The sequence below is a fragment of the Simochromis diagramma genome, unplaced genomic scaffold (assembly GCF_900408965.1).
Source record: "Simochromis diagramma unplaced genomic scaffold, fSimDia1.1 OVJJ01000685.1, whole genome shotgun sequence".
Taxonomy (NCBI): domain Eukaryota; kingdom Metazoa; phylum Chordata; class Actinopteri; order Cichliformes; family Cichlidae; genus Simochromis; species Simochromis diagramma.
In genome coordinates, this window is record NW_024387477.1 from 13,371,539 (window position 1) to 13,391,652 (window position 20,114).

The 20,114-nt window shown below is 38.5% G+C and overlaps 1 protein-coding gene across 1 annotated transcript in view; it reads left to right on the forward strand.

Annotated features, from left to right (window-relative positions):
• The first annotated feature begins 357 nt into the window (after window positions 1-357).
• mid2 (midline 2) overlaps window positions 358-20,114 on the forward strand; it is a 150,820-nt gene continuing 131,063 nt past the window's right edge. Inside the window, exon 1 of the mRNA XM_040016434.1 lies at window positions 358-823. The gene's annotated coding sequence lies outside the window, so the exon portion shown is untranslated. The remainder of the gene's footprint in view (window positions 824-20,114) is intronic.

A 20,114-nucleotide genomic window follows, 5' to 3' on the forward strand; every position in this document is an offset into this window, starting at 1 on the left:
CTGAGAGAAAAGAAGGAAAACAATCTGGATTGTGGAATAACCCAAAAGGGTTATCCTGACAAAATTGTTATTATTAGTATTATTTTACATTGATTAATGGTACAGCCTACATATATGATTCTAAGTTGTTCATTTTTATTAAACAACATTGAAATGTTGTCATTTAAATAAATATAATTTATCTACAGTCATTCGTGAGTTAACATATGAAAGGAAACTTCCATATAATTATAAGTGCAATTTAATGTCTTTATAATCAGCGGGCCAAGGCGACAGGTGTATTATATTAATCGATCCAAATTGCTAAGGTGAAGACAAATGACAGCGACACCGTGAGGTCAGAGGGGATGGGAAAATGGTAGGAGGAGGAGTATGGGTGCGCACAGCTCGGGTTTTTTGAACGGGCTCTAAAGCAGCGGTGTAACCGATCCCAGCTGCTACTGTGTGGGGAATTGAGAGCTATTCCCGTCCCCCGTATGTTGATCACGTGTCCTTAGGGGACGTTTGCTTTGGGGATCACTTTGGGAGGTAAACGCAGCGCACCGGTGCGCGTAGCCAATTTGGAGAGAAACATCCTTAATAATAATCGTAATGATCCACCGAAAGATCAACCGGATCACTTTTGTTTCGGGGCGTTGTCATACACCCTGTACACTGGCTTGCTTTACACAGATCAGTAAGGGACTGGCACTCTTTGTGTGCTCCGTGACTCACTGACTTGTCAAAACTTCTGCGCTTACGAACCGCGATCTTTACTGCGAGCATCACATTGTTGCCATCTCCTGCAACGAGTCGACGTACGGAGCTGTCACTGCGAGCCGAGGTAGGCTGTGTTTCCTTTATGTGTGTTGTTTTGGCGGAATAGCGAGAGTAACATGCACGAGAGTGCACACACTGGCTAGGAGCATGAGTTAGTTTGTGGAAGGCGCACGCTGTGCAGTATTGTGGGTTCCAGGGTTGCAACAGTGTAATGATCCATGTCAAATGATACAGTAAGTGTATGACGAGCTCTTATCTGTGTACAGAAACCTGCAGCATGAAGACGTGTGTAAATGTGTGTCTAATCTTCTGCTTCGAAAAAGACGGTGAGAGAAAACAAAAACAAATGCGCTCTTGTACGTCTGTGGTGGGCAAATATTATGTCAGGGACTTAATGCAAGTGTTTAATGTTCACAGTGGCCTGCAAATTTATTCTCAAAAGTTTTTAAGAGTGCTAAAATTTCTGCACCCCTGTTGACGATGTCGCTGTTGAATATTCTGAATGAACTCTTGGAGTTTTGGAGTGGATTATATTAAAGGCTGGTGAACATGCTTTAGCCTTTATGCACTCATCAGTTTAGCCATTGTATACTACAACACAACATTAAAACCACTACTACAGCTGAAGCCTATGACACTCATCGTCCAACTACAATGCTGTGCTCTCCTGGGAAATCTTGGTTTCTGGCATTTATGTGGATTGGATGTTATTTTTGATATGTACCCACCTAAACGTTGAAAAACAAGGCATGTTTCATGACAATGGCGCTCCCAGATGGCAACAGCCTCCCCCATTGGAACACTTGCACCCCACCACACCACAAAAAACAGTTCAAGAACGATTCTAGGAATGCGACAGAGAGCCCAAGGTTTTGACCCGGCCTCCAAACTGCCAGATCCCAGTACAATAAAGCATTTACAGGATGCCCAGAACAAGCCTGCTTCTCTGAGACTCCACTCTGAAACCAGCAGGAGGCAAATGATCCACTTCTAATGTCCTGGTGCTTTTTCACACATGCCCATGTCTCAATCAGTTGCAGCTGTTTTAACAGCACAATGTGGACTTGCACCACACTGGGCAGGTGGTTTTAAGTTTAAGGATGACTGATGTAGGAAAACAGGGACTAACCTGAGCTGACTCCCAGCCACGCCCTGCTGCTTCCAAGCAGCAGGAAGAGAGGCATTTTCTCTTTTTTTTTTTTTCCCCCAGAAAGATTAAAAGGAGATTTTTTTAGGAATACATATAAAAGTCGATTTTCTGAACAATCGCAGGAACACCAGTTGTCAAGTCTTGAATGTGTTTTGATTTTATGTGATGAAAATTTCATGTTATTAAATAAAAATGCCAAACTAGTCCAGCAGAAGGCACAAACCAATGCTGTCACCACAAACCTGCTAATAAATGTAATATGAATCCTGCAGAGTCCCTGTTGTGATATTAGGCTGTCAGCCTGGTTATTGTGGAGACAGTGCTGCAGGTGACTGTAGAGGGACTCTGGCTTTGCCTTAAGAAAAGTGTAAAATGTCAGCCCCTTATCAATAATGCAGCACACCAAAAACAGTGGGGAGTAAGAAAATGGAACCCACTGTTAGAGACAGTTACCTATAGTGCTTCATCATTATTCACATAATTGTATAACAAATACTTCATCAAAATCTACTTGGAGTAATTACCAGCAATGCAAATGTTTCCATTCTAATCTTAGTGCACAACCAAAACAAACCCATATGATGAGCTTTAATGTGCCATATCTTGTCACGCTGATCACCAGTGAAACAAATTTAATGTCTATTACAATTTTTTTTTCTTTTTTCTTTTTAAAAATGGTGGTTCATCTTATAAAAATGATTTATTTCCCTGCTCTCTTACTGCCTGTCTTGTTAATGCATGATCACTGTGGTTAATGAGACAGGTCTCAGTGCATGGGGACTGACAGTTTCAGAGACTGCACTGCTAGTTGGGTGAACACAACTGACACCCTCATTCATCATGCATCCACGGGGTGCTGCTTGCTCTCCTAGTCTATCCACGCTGCGCTTCTCTCCCCTTGTCTCAGCCGAGTCTCGAGTTGCACCCTCAGATGATAATTATTAAGACATTATACTGATGACAATAGCAGTGCTTTCTTTTTCTGTAAAAGAGACAGGGAGTCAGCTTCTACGTGCTGGGATGATTATAACTGTGAAAGAGGGTTGGCGTTCGTTGTCGAGGTTGCAGCTGCACGATTTCCAAGAATAGATGTAAATACCAAGTGTACAGTAGTGTACCTGTTTGTTACTGCTGGCAGCCAGTAGCTAATTGTGGACTAGCCAGAAAATCAAAAGCTGACTTGTCAAATATGCTTTTTTTTTTTTTCTTTTTTTAAAGAATCTGTGATAATACTTTATATAAAATGAATATGAAGATGTTTTTCCCCACATTTTTGTAACCAAATAAATAAAAACAAGTCTACATTCTTTTGTGCTGTGCTTCATTGGTGTTTAAAATATGTTACCTGACCTGAAGCAATAATATAAAAGTGTAATTATGAAAGCATTATTAATCTCACTAATCCCGATGGCGTGCCATGGTGCAATTTTAAAATGTAAGAGATGTAATTAGCCCACATATACCATAATTACTGAAGTCTTGACTAAAATTTGTAAGCTTGCATATTGCAGTATCTCTGAGATTTACTCTATTAAACTTTGATGCTTGGGAAAAATCGAATGAAAATAGCAAATAGGTGAATCCCAGTTTTGTGCGCTTGTCTGCAGCAGCAGCTGCAGTCCTTGAATGTCACTGTTCACAATCATTGTTTGCATAGGGAGGTTCTCTGTACATGTAAGTCAGCTTATCCCCATAGAGCAATGGGGCAGAAAGGATATACAGCATGGGGATGTTTTTACTGAGGTTTGTCTGTCAACACACCGGTGCCTGAATGGGTCTGAATAATCCATATCTTTAAGAGTCCACTTGGCTATCACAGGGTCTGTCTTAAGAGCAGGAGAGTCGTTTGAGGATTGCGGCTCCAGCTTCCCATGGAAAAAAGGCTTTCTTGTGAAAAGGTGGCTCGTTAATGTGTATTTTTGTGGCAAATTGTGCATGTTGTAGTAGCCAGCATGTATATTGCCTCTAAAGAAATGAATTAATCGTCTGGTTATACTCTCAGGATGTTAATGTAATATCGCTACAATTAATGCCATTATCTGTAGACGTGAACTCGATTCTTATAGATAAATTGGAAAACCTACATGGATAATGTGCTGTAAAATGTTTGTGGGAGCGCTCCAGACACCTTGGTTTTCATTGATCTAACACTTCAGGACACAGACCTAAAATCTAAGGTTTCTGCTTCTCTCTCCATTGCTGACAGGATTTTCCTTTTGAAAAACATCCAAATTTATAATAACAGGCAAAGCAGATTTTAATCTTTTCAAGAGTACCTTCCTTCGTGACATTCCTCCATTTCATACATCAGATTATATTGGCAAGACACCAGAAAAATGCAATTTCCCTGCAATTTCACTCCTTATCTCACAATATTATTTTGCTTTCAGGTCTAATAGAAATACAATTATATTTGTAGTGCAGAATCGTGGGCTGCTCCCTGATCTTCTGTTTGAGCTGCGTAGAGATTCCTTCAGCGTGCTGCGGTAAATACAGACCAAAATAAAAACAGTCAAAGCCACGTTTACTTCTTGTCTTAACTGAACAATAGGCAATTTCTCCAGCCTTCTTACAAGTGCTGCCTATTGAGTAAAAGCCAGCTGTGTTTACATATTTGCGTGCCAAATAGATTCATGCCTGCTTGCATCTGTGGTCCCCTGTGCGAGTTTGGATGTTTTTCTGTAGACACTTTTCTTATCCAAAAGATGGAAATTGTGACAGTGTGACAGAATAACCTCGGGTAGGCAGGATGCAACTGACGCTACACTGAACAGCACCACAGGTATCTCTGCCAACACAACGGCAACAGAACACTACAGCCTCCAGTCAACATCGCAGTTTGCCTTGCTACTCATCGGGGGTTTAATATTCAATTATGAGGGTCCTCCAGTTCAAGCTGTGCTGGATGGCTTATGGAAAAGCCTCGCTGATTGATGAGTGGGCATCTTAGCTAAATAAGCTCTCAGTTTGCCCCTGAAGGAGAAAAGAAACAAGACAGATGGCTTGTGGGGGTGTTTTTAACTGACGTGGCAGAGTTTTTTTGTAGCTTTGCCTTATTGGTGAATATGTGCGGTAACAGAAGCCTTATCGCCAGTGTCCAAACAGATCAAGCCTTAAGTGAAGTCATAAAGTGCTTTCCTTTAAAATACTGGTTTTGATGACTAGTTCTTTAAACCAAAAAATATCAAATAATGCGTATTTGAAAAATGAATCTTGGAAGGTTCAAAAGTTGAAAGACGTTTTGTTTTTTCTAAATGCTTGCCGAAGGGTACCGTGACAGTGTCATCCCACTGCCTTTCTGTTTTAGAACTGTGACAGCCTGTCAAACTGTCATATCCAGCTGAGTCCGAGGATGTGTAGGTCTAGCAGTGTAGTGCTGACAAACAAGCAGACAGAAAAAGTGGTAGAAAGGGAGAGAGATACAGGCGGTTGAGCATTTGCTTAGGCACACAGAGGGGTGAGTAGCTTCTCCTCTGTCATCTCATGGCAGATCACATTCCTCAGCAGTCAGGTATTTGGACCTTGCCAGTGGGCTGTTTTGTTGGCTGAAAGCTGGACCAAGCTGTCAGTCAGATTAGCACTGTGAGCCACTGGTGGGAGCGCAGTCCTATCCTCAGGGGCACAGCCATTTCAAAGATCTGTAAATCCCCAGCACTGAGCATTCACACACAAACACACATGGGCGTGCGCAACCCCCACCCAAGAAATGAGGGACGAGATCAAGCCAGGTCATGGGAGGCTCTTTCCAAATAAAGTGTTCTTTCGGGAGACTGCTGCCTTCTCCGTGCCCTTCATGCACATGTGCATGCATTTATCCTCAAACACCCACACAGTCACACACATACACACACACACACACACACACACACACACACACACACACACACACACACACACACACACACACACACACACACACACACATTCTCCCTCCTGCCTCCTCCAAATGGGGACAGCAAAAGCTCTGGCACATGGTTGGCTATCCAGTATCTATGGCTTTCACACTCTAGTCATTATGTACTGTAGCCAATATGTTATTGCCTCCATATAAAAACGCATTAACGTGAAGTGTGATCTGGTAAAAGCCTTTGTAATATTTCATATCTAAGGATATTCTCGGAGTATACAAACTAAAAATTTACTGGGCAGACAAAACTGGATCATGAAGCAGCAAATTGATTTTTCCCCACTTTTTGCACTGATGACAGTCACAATATGCAGTCAAGCTGAATGGACTAAATACATTTGTATAAGGTCTTTTAACCCATGTTGTGCCAGCATGGCCTGACAGTGGTTCTTGTGATGTCAGGAATGTTTTCCCTTTTCAGTATTTCACTCTAAATGTTAAGTGGGAAGGAAAGTTCAAAGCAGTCATCGTATGTGTTGTGCATTCAGAAGAACATAGTGCTGCTTTTCCGATTTCAGAGTGAAGCTCCAGAGTAGGCATACTGCACGTAGATGTAGCGCTGCCTAAATGCACTGGAATGACACTTTTTATTTTTCATGTGAGGAAACAGAATATCTGCAAAAAGCATAATTGAATTTCAGTCATCGCTAAAACTTCATTCATGCTTAAGACCCAATAATGAATCACTGAATGGTCAAAGGTTTCATATTGACATTTAAAGCCTCATTGATTAATTCAGGGCATCCACTCATGCCTCGAGTAACCTTGCATGCAAGAAAACATTCTGCCGTAAAAGCTGTTGGTAGCTGATGACTGCTTTCAAACAACACAGGATTCAAGCGTTTTTTTCTTTAGTTTCTGTATTAAGATGAAAAGGCAGCCAAAGTTTAGCGGTCCCATCTTAAATGGTAAAAAATTAACTAATAAAAAGGAAGTAAAACTAGGATCTGTGGCGTTATTTTCTCCTTCATTCACACGAACAGTCTGTTTAAAAAGTGGCCATTTCTAAAAAGTAGAACTGAACTGAACTTTAACATTCTTCCTTTGGTCCCCCCCTGCTCTGTTGAACTTACTGTTTTTTCCTCTTTATTTAAACTCAACTTTTCGATACCCTTTGATAGAGCTGGTTGCTGATTTTGATGTCATGTCTGTCTCACTGTCACACCAGAGAGTAAGTGACAAGGAGACCATCTTATAGGGAGATAATTGAACTGTAGCGAGAACGGTGATGTGAGGGGGCCATATAGTGCCTGATAAAGATGGTCAGACAGGCAGATATGGAGATGAGGGTGGAAGACAGATGAATTTATCATCCATTTATAAAGTTAATCTGACGTTTTGTCATGTGCTTACATGGCCTTAGAGAGGAACCGCAACTCAGCCGTATGCACGCTCGAGCGAGCATTGCTGATGTGCTTTGATAGTTAAATAACACTACACGTCTGCACGCGCTCCTCTGCTGCTTTCCTTTATCTCAGACCTGGGATCAGCCATAAATAAAAAGTGGTTCCCATCTTCCGGTCTTGTATGTCGTAAGGGTTTGGATGTGTTTACTTCCCAGGAGATGGTTTGGAGACCACTGTTTATCCTCTGAGACCACTGCTATGCAGCTCCATTTATGGCATGGCCCTCTGTGAGGTTGTGTTTCTGTCTCTCAGTGAACAAAAGCTCTATATACTCATCTTCTGGCGTTTCTCTTGGGCTTGCTCATCTTGCTGTGAATGCAGGTGAACCGGTCTGTGCAAAGTGTTCATACACTCCTCTGTTATAAACCTTTAGTCTACCGATTTTTCAGTAGCAAGAAAATCCGTTTTTGATTATTAGTAAGCAATGTTCTGTTGGAAGCGCCACATAAAGAAAAGGTGAACAGTGGATGCAAGTTGGACATGCATGCATGTTGTGTGTAGATAAAGTTTACCTGAGCCTTACTAGATCTTTTTTTTTATATCCAATACTTTTTATGTCTTCAAATTCTTTGATATTTTCAGTTTTATATGATTTTTAGGTTTGTTTAACACTTCACTTCCTCTACAGATTCTGGCTGTTTTTAATGTATTTAGAACACATATAGTAAAATTTCAACATATGCCAGTATGTGAAATTCAATCAGACTGTGATTCTTATCATCTTGATTATTATCGTTCAGTATTACTGTTCATGCACAGAGCCAGCTAAATGACTCGATCATGCTCCTCAATGTTATCAACCAACTCCCCCTTGAGTGTTTTTAGTAGAGGAAGATTGCATGACCGAGGTGACACGTACTGCATTTAGAGCAGGAAGGTGAAGTTACGCATAACTAAGTAATCCAACACAGTGGCAGAGATGTTGATGTTGTGATGCTCAGCAGCAAGCCGCTTGCGGTAATCTTAATCTATCCAAATTGTGTTTAACCAAAGGAGAAAAAACAGCTGCCAGTCATTCTTAACACAGGCACTTAGCTGTGCTAGGAAATAAAAAGGTTATGTCTCAACTTCTTCTTCTTAATTCCACACTTGCAGTTTATCCCTTCCCAAGAAACACAACAGCTTTGTAAAGTGTCTTTTTTTTTTAGCTTCATATTTAAATCCCTTAAAGAAAACTATTATGCAGAAAGAGATTTTCTGCTGATAGTGAAGAGCAATGACTTGGAACGAACCTTTAGTTTAGCTACGCTGTATAAAGCATCATCTAATTTTTATCCATCTTCAATGAACGTGAATTTGTGAATACCGCATATGTAAATGTCAACATACACTCCATCTCCAGGCACATGAAAAGCTATTCGTTTTTAATTGTTCTCGATCACAGCCGTCCTCTTACTTTGCTATTCAATAGCAGTACTACATGTATTAATGATCACATACTTTATTCATGGATTTCGGTTGGGTGTACAGGCTGCAGTAGTTTACATTGAAGATGACGGCGACCTCTGGCCGTCCTCTGTCGCCACTTGTTTTACTTATAAAAAGCAACGGGTGATCTGGGTGGGTAGGGCTTTGCTGAATTCACTATGATGAATTACTCCTAACCTCTCACTGTCTTCCCGACCTCTGCTGCCAAAGTGCAATGTAAGGATTTCCATGTACATGCATGCATACGCTTACACGGTACTTCCTCCCGCTCCTCTCTCTCCTTCTCTCTTTCTGTCTTCTCCTCCCGTCTGTCATTCCCAATTACTGCGTGCGTCTCTGTCTTATTCAGATTTATTCGATACACATACACACACCCTGGCTACAAATATGATCTAAATCTTTCCTTTGTAGTTTGTAATCATCTCCTCGCAGGCCATCTTCGTTCTTCGCACGTCGCTGCCAGTTTCCAGCTAGATTATCCGTTACTCGTCTGCTGTGTTGATGAGACTGTTAATTTTTAGGTTTGTAGATTGAAGAAATCATTTGACACCAGCATGCGGTGTTAAATTAGAAGGTCACACTTTTTTGTTTGTTTGTCTGTTTGTTTTTTCAGAGACCCTTTTAATTGCTTAACTGAATCAACTATTTCACCTGACAGAACAACAAATGACCAATCAGCCATATTTAACTAACACACATCTGAATAACCAGGGAGAGGGGCTGGTGGCTCGAATCAACCTGTGTTTTAAATGTATATTAACAAAGTGGTGGCTTGTGTTGTATGGTTTTGTAGAATATTGAAAAGTGAAAAACTTGAAATTTGTTTAGTCTGCATACCACTTAAGCAAATAATTAATCTTGCATGGTTATAGTTGCATAAATCCATCCACCCATTCATTTTCTTAAGTACCAGTTTGGGTTCATGGAGGGAGGCTGGAGCCTATCTCATCTGTCATAAGGCAAAGGGTAGGGTACACCCTGAATGGGTTGCCAGTCTCTTGTACTGCTAAATGAGGACAAAGATTTTTCACATCATCAAAAATGGAATAAATGCAGTGAGTCACAAGCAAAAGAAAAAAACTTCACTAGTGAACGTGCTGCGATACCTCCACCTCAGCGTGTTGATGAGTATGGCAGTAAGAGTGGATAATGGAAGTACTTTGTGTTGTTATCCTGAAATGCACATCACTTTTTTTTAATACAGCTGTCACTGCCATAGTAAAATCAACTATGTTCCAATTAAAAGTGTTTAAAGTGACTAATGTTACGTAAATGCTTAAGCTAATGTATTTTACTAATATTATATCACATAGTTGTAATGTAAATTATTCAGCAAGCATCCTGATATTTCAGAACGAGTCCCGTCGATAAAATAAAATGTTAACATTTTACACAAACAGTCAGCCACCACCATGTCAGTGATTAAAGTAACTTTTAATAAAGGGGTTCAGGTTAAAGTTTGTGGGGTAACATTGTTGGAGTTCTTTTGGTTTCTTTTTTGCCATCGTATCAGATTGGATATTGAGAATCCTGTAATTCTACTGTTGGTACTGCCACTAGATATCTGTTGGCACTGATACTTACAACACAATCTAAGACACTGTAAGACACACTTGAAAGTGCTGAAGGCCGTATATGTGAGCCACAGGTTCATATGGTCATGAGTCAGATACAGTAACTCCATAAAACTCAATAGTACTCAAGGGCTGTAATACTCAGCTTATCACATTTATTTTAAGAAAGCTCTAGTTCTGAAAAGGCGTTGACCTTTTGAACCAAAAAAAAGCTACAGTGAAGTCAATGAAAAGTGTAGATGTACAAAAGTTTATTGCACAATACTGGATATAAAACTCAAGGAACTTTAGAACTCTGATTTATTTGAGTGATTTAAGCACGATGTACTTTTAAAAAAAAAGGTTCTGGAGGATCTAGTGCTTCTAGTATCATTGCCCTTTTCCACCACGACCACTGGGTTTTTCACACGGAAAATAAAGACTTACTGTTACATCATGGCTTTTTCAGATCCTTTGGTTAAATTCCTCAGCTGAAGAGAGAGGAAACCTATCCTTAGAAAACCCCAACAAAAGCAAACTCACATAACCCAACACAATCTGAGATTCCTGGGAATAGGCCGGCAGCCCATTCTCCCCAACACATCTCCACCACAACCCCCGGCATTCTGCGGCTGTGTTTAGGATGTGATCTAAGATTGAAAACACACACACACGTTTTAATTCTGCCAGTTTGTTTGTCTGTTTGGTTATCACAGAAATGCTGTGAAACATATGAATAGGTCCTGGGTGTTGTCATTCTTTCATATGTGCTGAGATGTGAAACCATAGTGCTGCTGATTGTGTTTGAATGGGTCGAGATAATGAACTAGACGCTTTATGTAAAAATTTTATCACAGCACCACTGCCTGTGTGACTTCATAATCGCACCCTTAACGCATTCACTTTTGAGTTAAGAGACCCAAGTGGATTGGTTAAAGGCTATTTTCTTTGTGATATTCTTTGATATCCCAGTAGATTTTATAGTCCCGTTCTTCTCTCTCCTGCAGGCAGAGAGAAGAAAAGGTTTGGATTTTTTTTTTTCCCAAACATTGCCCCAAGTACTTTGAACTGATTTCTTTTTTCTTTTCTTTTTTTCAAAAGAAGGCTGTCTAAGCAGATCTAAGACATTTTTTACTCTGTTTTAATGAACATTACATCACCAACTGACAGGTTTGTACTTATGTGACTGCCTCATTATTCTGGTCCTATCCTGGCATTGTTGGTTGTAACACAGTTACATTTATTTTGTAAAGCTTGGATAAATTGCAATTATAACACATTTTTCATTGATTGGTCAGTCAAAGGTGCTTAAATATCATTTATTCGCTTACTTATTATTTTTTATGTATGCTAATGTGGTTATAACCCAACATTCACATACAACAGCAACAATAAACTGTAAGAACACAATGATCCTCCTAATAGTGCATCAAGCCAGTAGTTATTCTGGACAGGGAATCTAATCTCCTCAGAATGACAGCGTTTTTAAGCGATGTCGACAGCATATTGAGCCTTAGTTTCTCTTGTCCTTCCCAAGGGATCTTGCCTGTGCCTTCAAATCGAGCGTGGCATATAGTATTTCTGCCTTGTAATTAGATCCTTGCTACTTTGCATGCTAACTGTGGGACGGAAGCAGTGTGATGGTGAAACATTTGTCATGGAATCACAAGGCTTCACTTGTGAGGCGCCATGTATAAAGACAACTTCCATTTCTTTTCCCAGTGGTCATACTGCATTAGTGCTTTTGCAGCTGACTAATATTTGCTCCCTGGGAGTTATTATGTATCTCTTATGTATCTTATACTAAATACCGCTGTCCAATCCCAAGAGTGGAAAACCAGAGCAAACAGCAAAAACGCAACATTTGAACCTCTGGCAGAATAGAGATGTTCGGTCAGTTGGTCAATCAATCAGCCAATTAAAATGAACTCTGAACATTTAAAAAGACATCTGTGTTAAAACAGTTTGTGCTGTTATGTTATTTAAAGCATCAGGGAGCCTTCCACTGCATTGCTTGCTAGTTAGATTTTGTTACCTTTTAAATAAAGACAGGCAGACTCTTTCTCCTGTTTCATCGTCTGACTCGTCTTATGCAAGACAACCAATTCTCTACTAATGTCAGAGAATTGATTGTTCATGTTGAACCATGTTTTGGTTTTTTTTTTTTAATGTTGACTTTACTTTAAATTAATTAGCAAAAGAGCAGCATTTTGTACCAGACACCACGCCAGGAGCTAGGAATCAATTTGACTAAATTAATTAACTTTGGAAAAGCGATTAACTAAAAGTGCTCACATTTAAGAGCAGTATTCCCCCGCGTAAACACACTGATCATTTCCTTTTCTATATAGCTTTTCAAAGGCTTTAACCAGCTGACCATAAGTAATGCTTGATAATAAGACTAAAACTAAAAATGAGGAAAGAAACAGTACCTGACTTCAGATGCTATAGAGGCAAAAGATGAGTAGCCCATGTGCTTAATGTGTGTTTTCTATTAAAGTTATGTTGTATATCCCTATGGGGCAAAATTAGTAACTTTTTGCAAATAATTTAAAAGCTCGATCATTATGAATAGAGTCCGACTGATATAGGAACGTTAAGAATAATATCAAAATTTGGTGACTTAAAAATCCAATACATAGCAACCAATATTTTGTCTTTCAAACACAAAGAACATTTGCTATGTGTAGTTTTATTATCACAATAATGGATTACTGTTTTACACTCTCTCCGAGTGCTTCAATAAGCTGGTTGTTGTGTTTGTGGCGTTCGAAACGTGTTGTTAGCAGGTAAGTTGCCGAGTGGTGGAAAAAACTTGAACATTTATAGCATGTTTTTAGGGTGTTTTCCCCATCGTTTTGTTAGTTTTTCATTTTTTATTTATCAGCATTCATAAACACCAATGCAGATGCATCAGCAAATATCTAATATAAAAAAATGGCTAACTATTATATCAGTCAGGCTCAAATTATGAATCAGTCTTTCATAATTACTACTGACTGTGAAGCACTATGGTCAACACTGTTGTTTTAATATGTGCTATATAAATAAATTTTGATTTGATAATTAATCTATGTTCCAAAGTGTTCAGTGAGATGCTACATTTTTGTATTTAAATTATACCGTTTGCAAACCTTGACATACACTTTTATCATCTTATGTGTGAATAAGTCAAACCATTATACACTTGAAGGTTTTACATTATCTAGTCTACAGTAAAGCTTGGGTTTAGGTTTAGGTTTCTAAAACATAGCAGTTTGTGTCATTAAGTATTTTAAAACATTTTAACATGTTAGTATCCATACAACCTACTGCTGCAATTGCATTTTTTAAGTGGTTCAAAGATATTTTCAATTTATTCAACACATAAAAAAATGTGGTAGCTTTTGTATCTCCTTCATAAGACATTATACTGCTTAAATGGAAGAAGAAATGTGACCTTTAAGCTGCCTTTAAGCTCTTACTTCCTTTGGCTTCGAAGAACATGTGCTGGTGAAATGTCATGTTACTATATATTTTTCTTTATGTTTTTCTTAGTAGGTGAGACCATGGGCAACATTTTTCACATTTTCCTTCATAGCTCAGTGACACAGACTTGACATATGCTATAAGTCAAGAACAGTTTCTGACTTAACTTATGTTAGTATAGCATATGGCTGTTAACTGATGTTAAAATATTACAAGATCCTAACAGAACAATGCAATGAGATGTGAAGGTCATATTTATACATGTATTTAAATGGAAGAGAAGCAAAATCTATTTATTTATATGGCATAATGTGTGATACAATATGTCTTAACACATATAAAACACACTATTTTGCACAAAAAGATGTATTTTTTCATTTTAAATTATGTAATTTTCACATTCATCTAAACTTTAGGGAGCAGAATAAAAATATGGTATATCCAAAAAGTAGCTTTCTTCTATTGGAATCAGTTTTGTCCTTGCAATTTTTTTCAGCTGTGAAGTTATTCTGCACATCTTTGATATCTTTATTGGGAGAATCTTAATAATCATGTGCAGAGTGAGTGTAATCATTCTACCTGGTTTCAGCTTTGAGCAATCAAGTGTGTTGCAACTGAAACTGTCTCTCTTTTAATGTTTGACTCATTTTTGCAGGGTTTATTACATTTCTTTGTATTTATATATTTGTGTCGTAAATGAGTCTTGATTAATTACTAAATATTGCAGTGAAAGTAAAAGGGGTATGTTGGGGATTAATTGCATTTAGCCAGCTGTATTCATTCTTTACTGAATTTTTATCACTTTAATAAAAAAAAAACACCTTAAGCAAAAAAGATGAATCAATTTGCGTGGATCAAAACACATTTCCCTCCTACTATATGCCTAACAGCTTGATGTTTTTCGCAGCTTTCCTCTCCATATGAAAATTTGATGTTATATTAAGATAATACTGTCACACATTTCCTCACTGGCCTGTTTTTAAGGCATCTTTTCTTCTATTTCTTTTTTTTTTTTTTTGCCTCTGTGTCTAGCAGTGACAGCTTCAAATATCCTCTGATGTGGGGAGTTACTTTTATTCTTGAATTAGGGACGTGTTTTTATGTTTGCCAAGAAGTAGGCCTATTCTCCACCTCTCACTCTGAACTTTGCTGACAAGGGAGATGCTAATAATTAATGGCGTTTTTGAAATCTCTTTTAAGATTCTCTAGGAAACTGCACAAGGGTGGGAAAGGAAGTACATAAAATGGCTTGGAGCGTGCAGCAAAAACAAAAAAATCAGCCACAGTCAGATGGGAGTTTTTTTTTAATCTAGAGAAACAAATTGCAGTGTCTCTCTTGCTCGCAGACATACGGAGACACACCACAAACATATGTGACCCATTTTGGGTTCCACTTCATAAAGTGGGCAGCCATATAGTTATTATTGTTATTATTAGTTCATGTAGTCAGTTCACTTTGTACTATTTGTGACATAAGGTTGCAAGCCTGCATTTATACTAGTGCATGATATGAAAAGCTTAGAATTAATAAATCATGAAAGGTACTATTATAAATAGTACTAATAATATAAATAAATATAAATTAGACAAAAAGTCTACTTAAAATATCTGTAGATTTTGACTGGATGGTTACTTGTTGATTACCTCTTTAGGACCTTTTCCCATATATTTTACATACAACATATTTTCAAGGCAACATACTTTAAATAAGAAATTACTAGAACAAGGAAAAACCCTCAGATACTTGGCAATATGAGGAAATAGAGTGGAGGTAGACACCTAAGAGCCTGCAAGACAGAAGAGGGATGAAACAGATGGAGAAGGAGATGAACAGGAACAACTGTGATAGGAAGACAGATGGGGGGTGTTGAGGAGTAAGGGACCGTTTGGCACCCAGTGGGTGCCCCCATAAAACCAGTGCCCTTTGCTGCTGTTACAGTGTGTACGCACGCATAGAAATGTAAAGCTGTGGCCTTTTTTCTCTAAAGAAGAGGTCTGTTTCATAATGGATTTCTCAGGACGTGACTCCTGCCACCCAGACTGTATTGAATTTCACCAGCAACAGCAGCTCCTACAGCACTGCTATTTAATACTGCAGGAGACTACACCATAAAATGGAGAGTTTTTATTTATTTCCCTCTATTATTTATTTTATTTACCTGCCATGGGTAAGGTGATTATGCTTCTGTTTAGCGCACACAGTAGTTTGCATTTTAATGCATTTACTCTGTACATTTGTGTATGTGTGCGGTCTCTGAGAAAATAAACTATTCACGGCTAATGATCACTCCAAAATGTAGTTGGATGGGTTGAAAAAATCAGTTGAAAAAAATCCTGCAATGCAGAGAAAATAGTTCAATCAAATTGAATAACTGTAGAAAATAAATTCATAATAAATTCATTGTCTGTCTAATGTCGCTTAGGATACTTTACTTGGACGTAACAGTGAGGGATTTCTGTGCATATTTGAAATGACAATTACTGTAGAGTCACTCCGTAGTCAGCTAAATGCCTCCACAGCTGCTGCCATCATGAAACCTACAGCAGGTTGAACAAAGCTTTTAAATTTGCACCTAATGGTGAGGCATCTCAACATTTTTAGCTCATCTGGCCGGAGGACTGATGAGCTTGAGTCTGTCCATCTACCCATCCATCCCACCAGTTCACAGTAATGGCTACACTAAAGTACTGATCAGATGATCATCCCATAGAGCTTCATCCAAATTACACCCAAGGTCAAACTCAAATGTGTCATTTTCCATTTTCACATGAATTGTTACTCCTCTTAGATTACTGGATGGTTGGATGGATGGATGGGTGAACTGGTACTTATATAGCACTTTTCTGCTCTAACTGAGCACTCAAACCACTTTTTTAAGCCTCATTTATCCAATTAGACACACATCCATACTAGTACTTTTTTAATATCTAATTGTTTTACCTAATATTCACTCACACACATGTTGGAGGCAACTTGGGGTTCAGTATCTTGCCCAAGGATACATCGACATGCAGACTGGAGGTGCCGGGTAATCAATATCCAAACTTCTGATTGGTAGACAGCCCACCTTACCTTTTGAGCCACAGCTTCCAGAGCCCTAAAGACCTTTTTTTTTTTTTTCTTTTTTCTTTTTCACATTTTAGCAAAATTTGTCCTGGATATGAATGTTTGCAAGCATCCCTGACTTCTCAGTGGATTTAAATTCACATTAGTTTGTGCAGCCAACCAGTCACAAGAAAACAACTTTCGTGCTGTACTTCAAACAACCCATCAACTGCGATAGATCATGAGCAGAATTAACTACTATGATTCTGGTTTCTTCTTTTGTGATGAATCAGGCAGACAGTTTTAAATATTTAAACAAAACTATAATACATTATCTGTGTAATTATCATGACTACACGGGGATCAAATAAGATGGCATAATTGCAGATGTCACAGATGTATTACTTGGGTCATAATGTATTATGTAATTAATCATTTTAGTAATGTGTTGTTAATTATTTATTTTAATGTGTTACTTACTTCTAATGAGAACTGCTGATGGCTCTGCCTATTTAAAGTCAGCACAGCTGTTTCTCAAACCTATTCTCCAATAGTTGCCTGTTCATCTGCTTTGCCTGTAGCTACATTTAAGTGGAATTTTATCACACAACACACACATTTGTTTCAATGAGGAAGGGTAAAAGAACACCCTACGAAGACCTAAAATAAAAGGCTACCATTAAGAATAGTTTATTTTATGTCACTCTCAGTAATGATGTGCATAATCACAGCTAAAATCTTGTGTGTGTTTGTGTGTGTTTTTCCAGGAAACACTAGATGGCACTATGGATATGTAATCCCTGAGAAATCTTTCTCCCTCATTCACTTTCTTGCTTTCATATACAAAAAATATTAACAAAATTTTATTGTGTCATGCAAACAGACCGATTACAAAAGATTTTCATGCTATGAAGAGGAAAATGGATTATTTAACAGTTTGTGTGCATTTGTGGCTGTAATCTTGGGGTAAACGCCTGTTTTTGTTTTCAGTGCAGGACCTGAACTTGCGCAGGACTTTCAAGTAGCAGTGCATGCACTTAATTAATGGAGTTACTACAACCATTCAAGGAAGAGCTGCAGGACTCTTATAAACATGTTTGTGCCTGTATACATGAGAGGATGAGATTAACGAAAAGAAGGTTGTATAGCTGTTTTTGTGGCGAGGGGGTGCTGTGTATGTAGGGGAATAAATTAGTGTGTGTGGAGTGTTTGCTGTAACTAATCATGAGCATATATACAGAGTGTTCCTCTCTTAACAGCTCTGTGCATTTCATGTCATGTACTTAAATCTGTTCCATATTTGGAACCATTCAACCATTCATTTACCTCTGTTCTCCTTATGTAGATATATATTTGCATGTATACATTTCATTTTGATTCCTAAACTCCTCAGTCTTTATTCTTTTCTTCTTTCATTTTTTCCCCTCTCACTTCCTTCTTCTCTCTCCATATTGGTCCCCTCAATAAAAATCAATGCGATCTAGCTAACCCTGTCTAGAGGCAGCTTTAAGTATCCTGGCGTCAATATGCCAGAAAACGGTGCCTGCCCAAGATGTTACTGCTCTAGTGGAGAACTATGCGCTTCAATATAATTTCAGAAAAATGTATCTTCTGTGAAATAATGGATTTTTTTTTTTTTATGTTATATTAGTTAATGCTGACACATACTCTGTGGTCAACATTTTGATATACAAAGCCAGCCAGTAGCATGTTTCGGGCAAATCTCAAACTGTGTGACTTTGTACATGTAAAGTGTGTAATTCCTACTGATGTATGACCATCATGCTGACAATATAGGGTCAAAACTGCCATTACAGTGGCCTAGGGTCACTTAAACAGTGTGCCTGAAAGTTCTGTGACATCATTTGTATGCGTCAGCAATGCCACAACAAAAGAGGCATACCTGCGGCTCCGTGCTTTTTGTCAGAATGGGGGACCGCAGTGTTTTATGTAGCCATTTCCCTCATTGCAAGGTTTCAAAAATGGCAGTGATGACTTTCATGAAGGAGATCCTCTTATGACTCATTGAGTGACCAGATGCTACCACCTAATGGAAAACCCAAAAAACCAAGTCAAGCTGTGCCAAGTAGGTACTAGTGGAAAAGGGCTATTAGAAATGTGTCAGCGTGAAGGCAAATGTTTGCTTCATACTTTTTAAAGTTCTACTACTGTTCGGCTAGTAATTAGGGATTGCAGACAAGTCATGTCTTGGATATAAGTATTTTAGTCTTGTTAAACATGTAGCATGTGACCTGCCATCAAGACAACAGATTGAAAAGCACTAAACCCAATTCCCACAATAACTGTCACGCAATATTAACTCGACAGAACTCATCCAAATTAGTTGTATTTTCTGTTCGATGAAAGATAAAGGAAGAATACAGCATCAAAAATAGTTGGGAATTGAAAGCGATTGAAGTGTTTGAAGCTTCAGCGCCACAAACTTGATAAAGCACTTGCAGCAGTATATTTCAACTGACTTATTCAAGCAAAAAATAGTGTGCAGAGGCAGCAAATACTCTAACCAAAGAACTATAGATTGCAAAAGTTGTTATGGGTGACCAATACTTTTCTCAGGATGAAAAGTTCTTTCAACTTAAACCAGAACTGCAGATTCACATCTATGGCGTAAAGTTTCATTCAATAATCTGAAAAGACTGAATTATACAATTGACATACAGATCTTAAAATCCTCTCTGTGCAGTCAGTATCTGTTCCTATCAGGTTATTACTAAAGGCAGCTGTACAGGCTGAACGTGGCCTTATTTTGCATTTGAGTTTAGATAATCTGTCATGTTTGGCTAAATATTGTGCAGCTCTTTCAGATTCAGTCCGGACTACTTTCTCAACAGCTGTGAAACTTTCTCTAAACAGCCATGGGTTTCAAAGAATGTAGACTCCTGACCTTTCTCTAGCATCACTTATTGAATGGATGGCCTATGTGTGTTATTATTTTAACAGTTCATTATTAGGGTTTTCAACATTGTAGAATATTCATCACTAACCATGTGCCAAATAGAAATATGCACTGGTTTTTACTTGTTACTTAGATATAACCACAACACACAGTTTAGTTTAATTACATAACCTTGAGGATTTCTCATAATGTAAAACCTACAGTATACATACGAGTGGAATCAATGTTCCACCAAACATTACTGGAGACCTCAGCCAGAAATTAGTTACAGTGTTTTGTTATTTACAATATGTTGTTCATATTTTTTGATTGACTCGCAGCTTTTCTACATGCTTAACATGTTGGGATTTGCCTCTTAGTGACCTTTTCTCAAACAGAGCTAACAAATCAATCACAGAGGAAGCTCTGTTAGTTTTAAACAAGCACGCTGTTCAACTCCACTGTTTACCCACGCTAATTAGAACACTTCATTGTCAAGAG